The sequence below is a fragment of the Ananas comosus genome, linkage group 1 (genome assembly GCF_001540865.1).
Source record: "Ananas comosus cultivar F153 linkage group 1, ASM154086v1, whole genome shotgun sequence".
Lineage (NCBI taxonomy): Eukaryota > Viridiplantae > Streptophyta > Magnoliopsida > Poales > Bromeliaceae > Ananas > Ananas comosus.
Window position 1 is genome coordinate 23823232 of NC_033621.1, and position 8049 is coordinate 23831280.

An 8049-nucleotide genomic window follows, 5' to 3' on the forward strand; every position below is an offset into this window, starting at 1 on the left:
AGATATTTTAGAACAAAAGAGGAATATATAAGGGGTATATAAAAAAGAAAAAAAAAAGTAAATAAAATATTTTCAAAATTTTAAGAAGTATATAGGCAATTATTGCTATATTTAAACAACAAATTTCCTCTTCTTCTCTTCAGATGCTGGACCTTTTACTAAAAATCTCTAATGATACTGTATAACAAATTTCACTGAAACTCCTTATTAAATGCACAATCTCTATGCAAATCTAATGAGTAAAAGAAAAAAAAAAGCATAATAAAAAACATTAAAAACCAGTAGTACTTGTGAACATAGGTCACAATCGCCTAATAAACCAAGTTCTCTCCTGTATAAATAAATCACTAGTGTCCCGTGACATCCTTAAAGGCACACATCATCTCGTGACATTTGGAAGAATAAAAATGTTAGCTTGTCCATTGTATATACTAACACAATTGGTCGGAACTATAAACCCCTCTCTCTTTCTTTTCTTTTCTTTTCTTTTCTTTTCTTTTTTTTTGGCTAAAACATAGAAAATATTTCTATATATATATAGAGAGAGAGAGAGAGTTAAGCTAGAATACTATCGATAGCAAACGGGCTCTGTTACCACCCATTTGTTTTCGATGATAGAGCCTCTAAATCGACGATCGGCACCGTTGAACATGATCTATACCACTTGAAGCATCTAGAAATCAAATTTCATACTTTTTCAATATTGTTCTCTTGTGAATCAAGTGGACACAAAATGAACGGCTAAAAATGAATATTCTTTAAAAAGTGATGATAGGGATCTTATAATCAAGATCGAGAGTATAGATCTTGTTCTAAATAGTTTAAAGAATTTTCCAACCAAAATTCAATTGATTTGGATATNATACCCGTCTGCATGTGGGCGGGTGGATATGCATGTTACCTATAAGGTATTCTTATTTGAATTGAGCTCCTATGCTTTTAAAAGTACCAAGTTATTGGTGCTTGTAGAATTTTAGCCATTGGATTAAAAGATATGCGGTTAAGATGGTGTGGGCCTCCTAGGGGTTTAGTGGGTGGTTGGTTGAATAGTATAATCTAATGGTTGAAAATGATCCGAAAAATAGATCTAACGGTAAAAAATTTACAAGCACCAAGTGTTTGGTACTTTTACAAGCACCATAGCTGGACTATATATAAATATATTTACTTCTTCTTACTTTCAAAAATTTGTATATTGTTTTATATTTTTAAATTTCAAAAATATTTTTTAAAAATTACGGTGTTAATAGAGATGGCGAAGTGATCAAATTATTCTTATTTATTTTGTAATAAAAAATAATTTTTAAATATATTTTATCATTTTTAACGATGTTTTTTGTATAAATTATAAGAAATAGATAAAATAATAACAGAGTCCTGAATGGAGGGAGCTAAACGCATCAATTTAAAATTTTGAGAGGGTAAAATATATTTAAAAATTATTTACGGAAAAAAGTAGAAAAATAGATATTTACAATTTTTTTTTTATATATTGACTTTTTTGTGTTTTTTTTTTTTTTGTGTAAATGGGCTACCATGGTATGTGTGCACTTTTAAGATCTTTTTCCACCGACCGTTCGTAGAGCAAGTGACAAAGAGCTTGGTAGTTGGTACCCGAGACCCAAATTTGAATCCTAATTGATTTATATTTTCAGCTAAGTTTATTTTTAAATGAAATAAACGAAGGGGATAGCGTGCTACCTATCTCTCTCCCAAAAAAAAAGAGATCCTTTTCCACTTATGAATTCTTTTCTCCTAAGCTCTCCTAATCCCTTATAATATGCATGCAATGATGCAAAGAGTTTTTACTTAGTTGAATTTGTTTAATTGTTTGGTCTTTGACATTTAAAGGCCAATTTATTAATTCCTCCATATATATAGAATCTGTAGTATTGCTCTATGTGTTGGAATTTGGAAATGCTAATCCCATAATTGAGAATTATTAACTTGATTAAGCTCAAGGTTTGGTTTGCACTATTACTATATGATACTAAACTCAAATGCACACCTTACATCTACATATACAATAAATATCGGATAAACTTTAAATACCACCCTTGTGTTTCGCACTTTCTCATTTTAGTAGCTTATCGTTTAAAGTGTATCAATTTACTATCACGTGGTTTTATTTCTTTATTTTCGTCAGCTCCTCCATTAATATTTCGTTAAATTTTATATATATATAAAACTTCAAATACCTCACCTAAGCTTATCNGGGTAAAATATATATTGTTGAAAGTCACGGGAAGAAAATAGAAAAATAGATATTTACAATTTTTTTTTTTATATTGACTTTTTTGTGTTTTTTTTTTTTTTGTGTAAATGGGCTACCATGGTATGTGTGCACTTTTAAGATCCTTTTCCACTGACTGTTCCTAGAACAAGTGACAAAGGGCTTGGTGGTTGGTATCCGAGACCCAAGTTTGAATCCTAATTGATTTATATTTTCAGCTATGTTTATTTCTAAATGAAATAAACGAAGGGTATAGCGTGCTATCTATCTCTTTCAAAAAAAAAGAAGATCCTTTTCCACTTATGAATTCTTTTCTCCTAAGCTCTCCTAATCCCTTATAATATGCATGCAATGATGCAAAGAGTTTTTACTTAGTTGAATTTGTTTAATTGTTTGGTCTTTGACATTTAAAGGCCAATTTATTAACTCCTCCATATATGTAGAATCTGTAGTATTGCTCTGTGTGTTGGAATTTGGAAATGCTAATCCCATAATTGAGAATTATTAACTTGATTAAGCTCAAGGTTTGGTTTGCACTATTACTATATGATACTAAACTCAAATGCACACCTTACATCTACATATACAATAAATATCGGATAAACTTTAAATACCACCCTTGTGTTTCGCACTTTCTCATTTTAGTAGCTTATCGTTTAAAGTGTATCAATTTACTATCACGTGGTTTTATTTCTTTATTTTCGTCAGCTCCTCCATTAATATTTCGTTAAATTTTATATATATATAAAACTTCAAATACCTCACCTAAGCTTATCAAGCATTCACTTTATTATTTTTTAGTTTTAACGAAAAAAAAATTAGTAGAAAAAATAATAAAAAGAAAAAATAAAATCAAGAGATACTAAATTGATACATTTTAAATTATAAGATACTGAAATAAAAAATAAGAAATGAAAGTTTTTTCATAAAAATAATGAATTTGTGTCACGTGTTAACTAATTAATAGTGTATAAAAAGATATTTTACAATTTATTTAACGCAAGAAATAATGTGGTAAGGAAACCCCCCCAAAAAAAAAATCTAAAAAAGACAACAAATCATTTATGTCGAGCAAATAAGAAAAATATATTTTTAAAAATATTATTATTTTTAATATTTATTTAGAGACAAAAATCTTTGCATAAAACGTACAAAAGGAAATTCGACTCAGGGATTGTCCATGCCTTTTTTTTATAATAATTTCGCCTTTTTTTCGAATAATAATAAAAATAAGAAAAAGGTACACGAGTTATCACCAAGTCGCCAGTTTTTTTGCGATAAGACCGAAAAGGACAGCGCCTCGGCCAAACGCTACGGTACTACCGTGGACCCAGGTAGGGGCATTTCCGTACTTTCGACCGCCCATTCTCTCCCCACAAACCGGGACACGTGTCGTTCTCGTACGCCGGGGAGGACCAGGGCCGGTCCATCTCCCTCGGATATTATCGCGCGCACCCGGTGCACCGTGAACCCCAACCCAATCAAATCCCTCAAAAAAAATTAGGATATATATGACCTATATAATATTTTAAAAAAAGAAAAAGAAAAGAAAAACTAATGTATTCTGAATAATAAATTTTTTAAAGAATTTGATGATGCATATGTGATAAGTTTCTAAAATTGACAAATATATTTTGTGATGATACTTACACATCAAATTCATGTAATANCGCTTGGCCTCCCCTTCTTCTTCTTCGCCGTTGTCTTCTTCTCCGCATCCAGCCCGACCCCGTTCGCCGCGGCCGCTGCCGCCACGGTGACGGAATCGGGCTGGGGGTCCGCGAGCGGTGGAGAGGAGGGTGAGGAGGGGGGCGACGGTGAAGAAGGATGGTGAGGAGGGAGGCGACGGTGAAGAAGAAGGTGACGGTCCGCTTTTTTTTTCGGCGAGAAAAAAAAAAAAGAACGACAGAAACGAAGAGGAGAGAGAAAGAGGAAAGAGAAAAAGTAATAAGGGTATTTTGGTCAGTTTGCTGAAAAAGCGGACCGAATCTGTAAAAACGAAAAAGGTGACCCGGTTTTGCAAAAGCCCAAAATAAGTGAATTTTTTTATGCAAAAAGGCCTTTATTTAACGCAAGAAATAATGTGGTAAGGAAACCCCCCAAAAAAAAAATCTAAAAAAGACAACAAATCATTTATGTCGAGCAAATAAGAAAAATATATTTTTAAAAATATTATTATTTTTAATATTTATTTAGAGACAAAAATCTTTGCATAAAACGTACAAAAGGAAATTCGACTCAGGGATTGTCCATGCCTTTTTTTTATAATAATTTCGCCTTTTTTTCGAATAATAATAAAAATAAGAAAAAGGTACACGAGTTATCACCAAGTCGCCAGTTTTTTTGCGATAAGACCGAAAAGGACAGCGCCTCGGCCAAACGCTACGGTACTACCGTGGACCCAGGTAGGGGCATTTCCGTACTTTCGACCGCCCATTCTCTCCCCACAAACCGGGACACGTGTCGTTCTCGTACGCCGGGGAGGACCAGGGCCGGTCCATCTCCCTCGGATATTATCGCGCGCACCCGGTGCACCGTGAACCCCAACCCAATCAAATCCCTCAAAAAAAATTAGGATATATATGACCTATATAATATTTTAAAAAAAGAAAAAGAAAAGAAAAACTAATGTATTCTGAATAATAAATTTTTTAAGGAATTTGATGATGCATATGTGATAAGTTTCTAAAATTGACAAATATATTTTGTGATGATACTTACACATCAAATTCATGTAATACACATTTGTTATTAAATAATGTACTGATACTCCGGGTGCAGGGAACAATTTTGTTTTTCACCTCACTTTACCTCGAAGTGGTTCGATTCTTCTGGATAAGAAAAAATCGAAAACAAAACAAAATGTAGAAAACGATAACGCCCAATTATATGCGTGTACGAGCATAAACCTCACAATTTTTTTTTTTAATTTTAATTTTTACCTTTTAAAAAAAAGGTCCAAATCGGTATCTCCTCCTTCGTTTGGGTAAGAAGATCTAGTCAGATTTTGGTTCTTTTTGTGAAATTACTCGGGATTTGTGGTTATTTTGGCTTTGAAGTTTTTGGAATTTGGTTTTTATTGATGAAATTTTTGACTATTTGGTAATGATTTGATTTTCTTTTTTTTGGGGGGGTTTAGTTTCATGGAGTTCGTGGAATCTCAAATAGAGAACTTGTTAGTTGTGTGCAGTTTATGAATTTCTTTTTTAAGCAGTTTTTTCCTTCAATTTTTGGTTAGTTCATCTTTCCAAGCAGTTGATTTGTTATAACACATGTAGGTTTTTGTTTTGTTTTTTTTTTTAATTTAGTAGAGAAGGAAAAGCCCTATTACTTGATTTGTTATTGTAGATGTAGATTAGGTATTTAGGTTCTCTTATTTCTGATACATGATTGAGTTGTTAGATGTATAAATATTTTGAGTGTAGATCTCTTTGCTTAGAGAAGTAGTGAAGCTGCTCCTGCATCAATTTTGTAGTGGACTTTTTAATGTTTCAGTTCATTGTTTGGAATATATGCAAGTTGATTTCACTCTCTTTGTTGTTTGGCAGTCAAATAGGAAAGCAAAATGATGGGTTTGTGCTTCGATTATGCGAAAGTAAGTTGACGATGAGAGAGAGCACGCTGGTCGGCAAACATGCATGGGGACATGATTGTCTACCTGCGTGCTCTCTCTCGTTGTCATCGGCTTCGGTGAAGCTACTGCCCATCATTATTTCTAATCACTTGTTTCTCAATTTGGTGACCGGTGGATCGATCGATCGCATGGGGGTTTACTTGAAATCATAGGTAAAATCTCCTACGAATTGCTTAAAGATCATATATATTTTTTTTTACTTATTTGTAGCTTCCAATACCTGTTAATTTTGGTAATTGGCCCTTATTTTTGTTTTCTTTAGCTTCTTTTTCTTTTGTTATTAGTCATTGTTGTAGAGTTATTGCCATTATTAATGAGATTGAGAAATACTGTGATGAGCATAAAGTTGGTGGAAGCTAAGTAGTTATTGTGATATAACTACCAGAATGACATGTCAAAGAAATATCACTGCCGCATGGAACTTACCTTGGATTTCATATGATCATAATGGATGTACCAAAATAAATGTTTGATGATATACTTGCTAGTATTATTAATTGTTGTGCTTGTTGTTGCTTAATAATCAGGTTTTAAAAAATTAATTTTTGTGCTTGATTCTGTGCTCATAAGTGGCATGGTGGCTATTGCGTGGCAAGAACACTTGCAAGGTAGAGCAGGTTGCAACCTCTCTCTTGGTTGCCCTCTTCTTCTCTCACTCATATCCTTCTCTTTGTCCTTCTTCTTCCTCTTATTCTTGTTCTTGTTCTTGTTCTTGTTATTGTTCTTCATTTTCTTAAGGCGCTAACAACTACTCTGATGAAGTTGAAGTTATTGGCGATCTTGGTCGAATATGTTGTCATCGGAAAAGAGGGGGTGGTTAGAGGCTGGAGCAACGCGATACCAACTAGATGAAGGCAAGCCATGACTCTCTTCTTCCTGGATTTCTCCTTGTGTCGCTCCTTTTGCACTTGACTCTAAACTTTATTACAACTTTCATAGTTATTAATTCTATCTTTTGTTCTTGGTCTCCTTTTCTCCTCTTCCTCCTCCTCCTAATTGAGAGAGAGAGAGAGAGAGAGATGAGGGGTTGAAAGCACTAGAGGATTCCTCTTTCTAAGAATTATTTTATAGAAATAGTTGGTTTAATGGCCTAAAATGGAAGCAGTGGTTGGTGGAAAGAGGAGTCAAATGATAACATTCAAAGCACCAGTGTCTTCCTCTTTTTAAGAAATTTTATTAAGATAGTTGTTTTAATAGCCTACAATGGAAGCATTAGAGGAATCCCTAGTGCTTTCGATGCTAGGAGTATGGATTTTGGGCTAGTGGTTTAGGCTCAACAAATAGCTAACACTAGTGGACTATTTTGTTTATCACATACTACATTAAAGTTATTGTGCAATGACTCAATTAGATCATTGGTGTGAGTAACTTGTTGGGTGTAAACTATAAGTTGTGTAGAAATCTAATTGGTGTGAGTAACTTGTTGGGTGTAAACTATAAGTTGTGTAGAAGGTGAACATATCGGAACTTGAGCAACTTGGGACTTCGCAAGTTCACCTTCTACATGCTTGTTATGGAGTATATAAATTACATATCAAATATATACTAGTCTAAGAGAGAGTAGATAGGAGAATTGTGACACCTAAAGGCTTGAGAATAGTCCCACATCAGATAGCTATGCTTAGGAGTGGCAATATATAAGCCTTAATAGGTTTAGGGATGTCAATGGGTATGGATACCCGAAATATTATCTGAATTTGAATTCGAACGGGGTGGGTTTATTCGAGCTAAACGGGTATGGATTCGGTTATGGGTATAGAAAATAAAAACCTGATGGATATGGATACGGTATGGATTTTGTATTTACCTGACCCGAACCCAAACCCGAACCCGAACCAGAACCAGAATAAATTATATATATACATAATTTATTTTTATTTATTTATATAATATATAAAATATTTAATAATTTTTATCCCTTAGATCTTCATTCAATGGTGTGGATTTTTAAAACCCGCCGGGTTCGGGTTCGGGTCCGGGTCCGGGTTCGGGTTTCGGGTTTTTGGTCGGGTACGGATATGGGTATGAATTTTTAAAACCCGCTGGGTTCGGGTTCGGGTCCGGGTATGGGTTTTAATTTGGTTTTTGGGTTCGGGTTCGGGTTTTTAAAAACCCGACCCGTTGACATCCCTAAATAGGTTAGACTCACTGCTTGAAATGGCACGCCTAGGTGCCAAGCGCG

General features: G+C 34.0%; 1 long non-coding RNA gene across 2 annotated transcripts; it reads left to right on the forward strand.

The window, feature by feature from the left end:
- On the forward strand, nucleotides 5065-6721 carry LOC109714548. Of its 2 annotated transcripts, none has more exons than XR_002217402.1 (3): nucleotides 5065-5219; nucleotides 5782-6019; nucleotides 6395-6721. It is a non-coding gene; the product is annotated as an uncharacterized LOC109714548 (long non-coding RNA). The 2 variants fall into 2 exon arrangements; XR_002217403.1 differs by having other exon boundaries at nucleotides 5066-5219; nucleotides 5790-6019.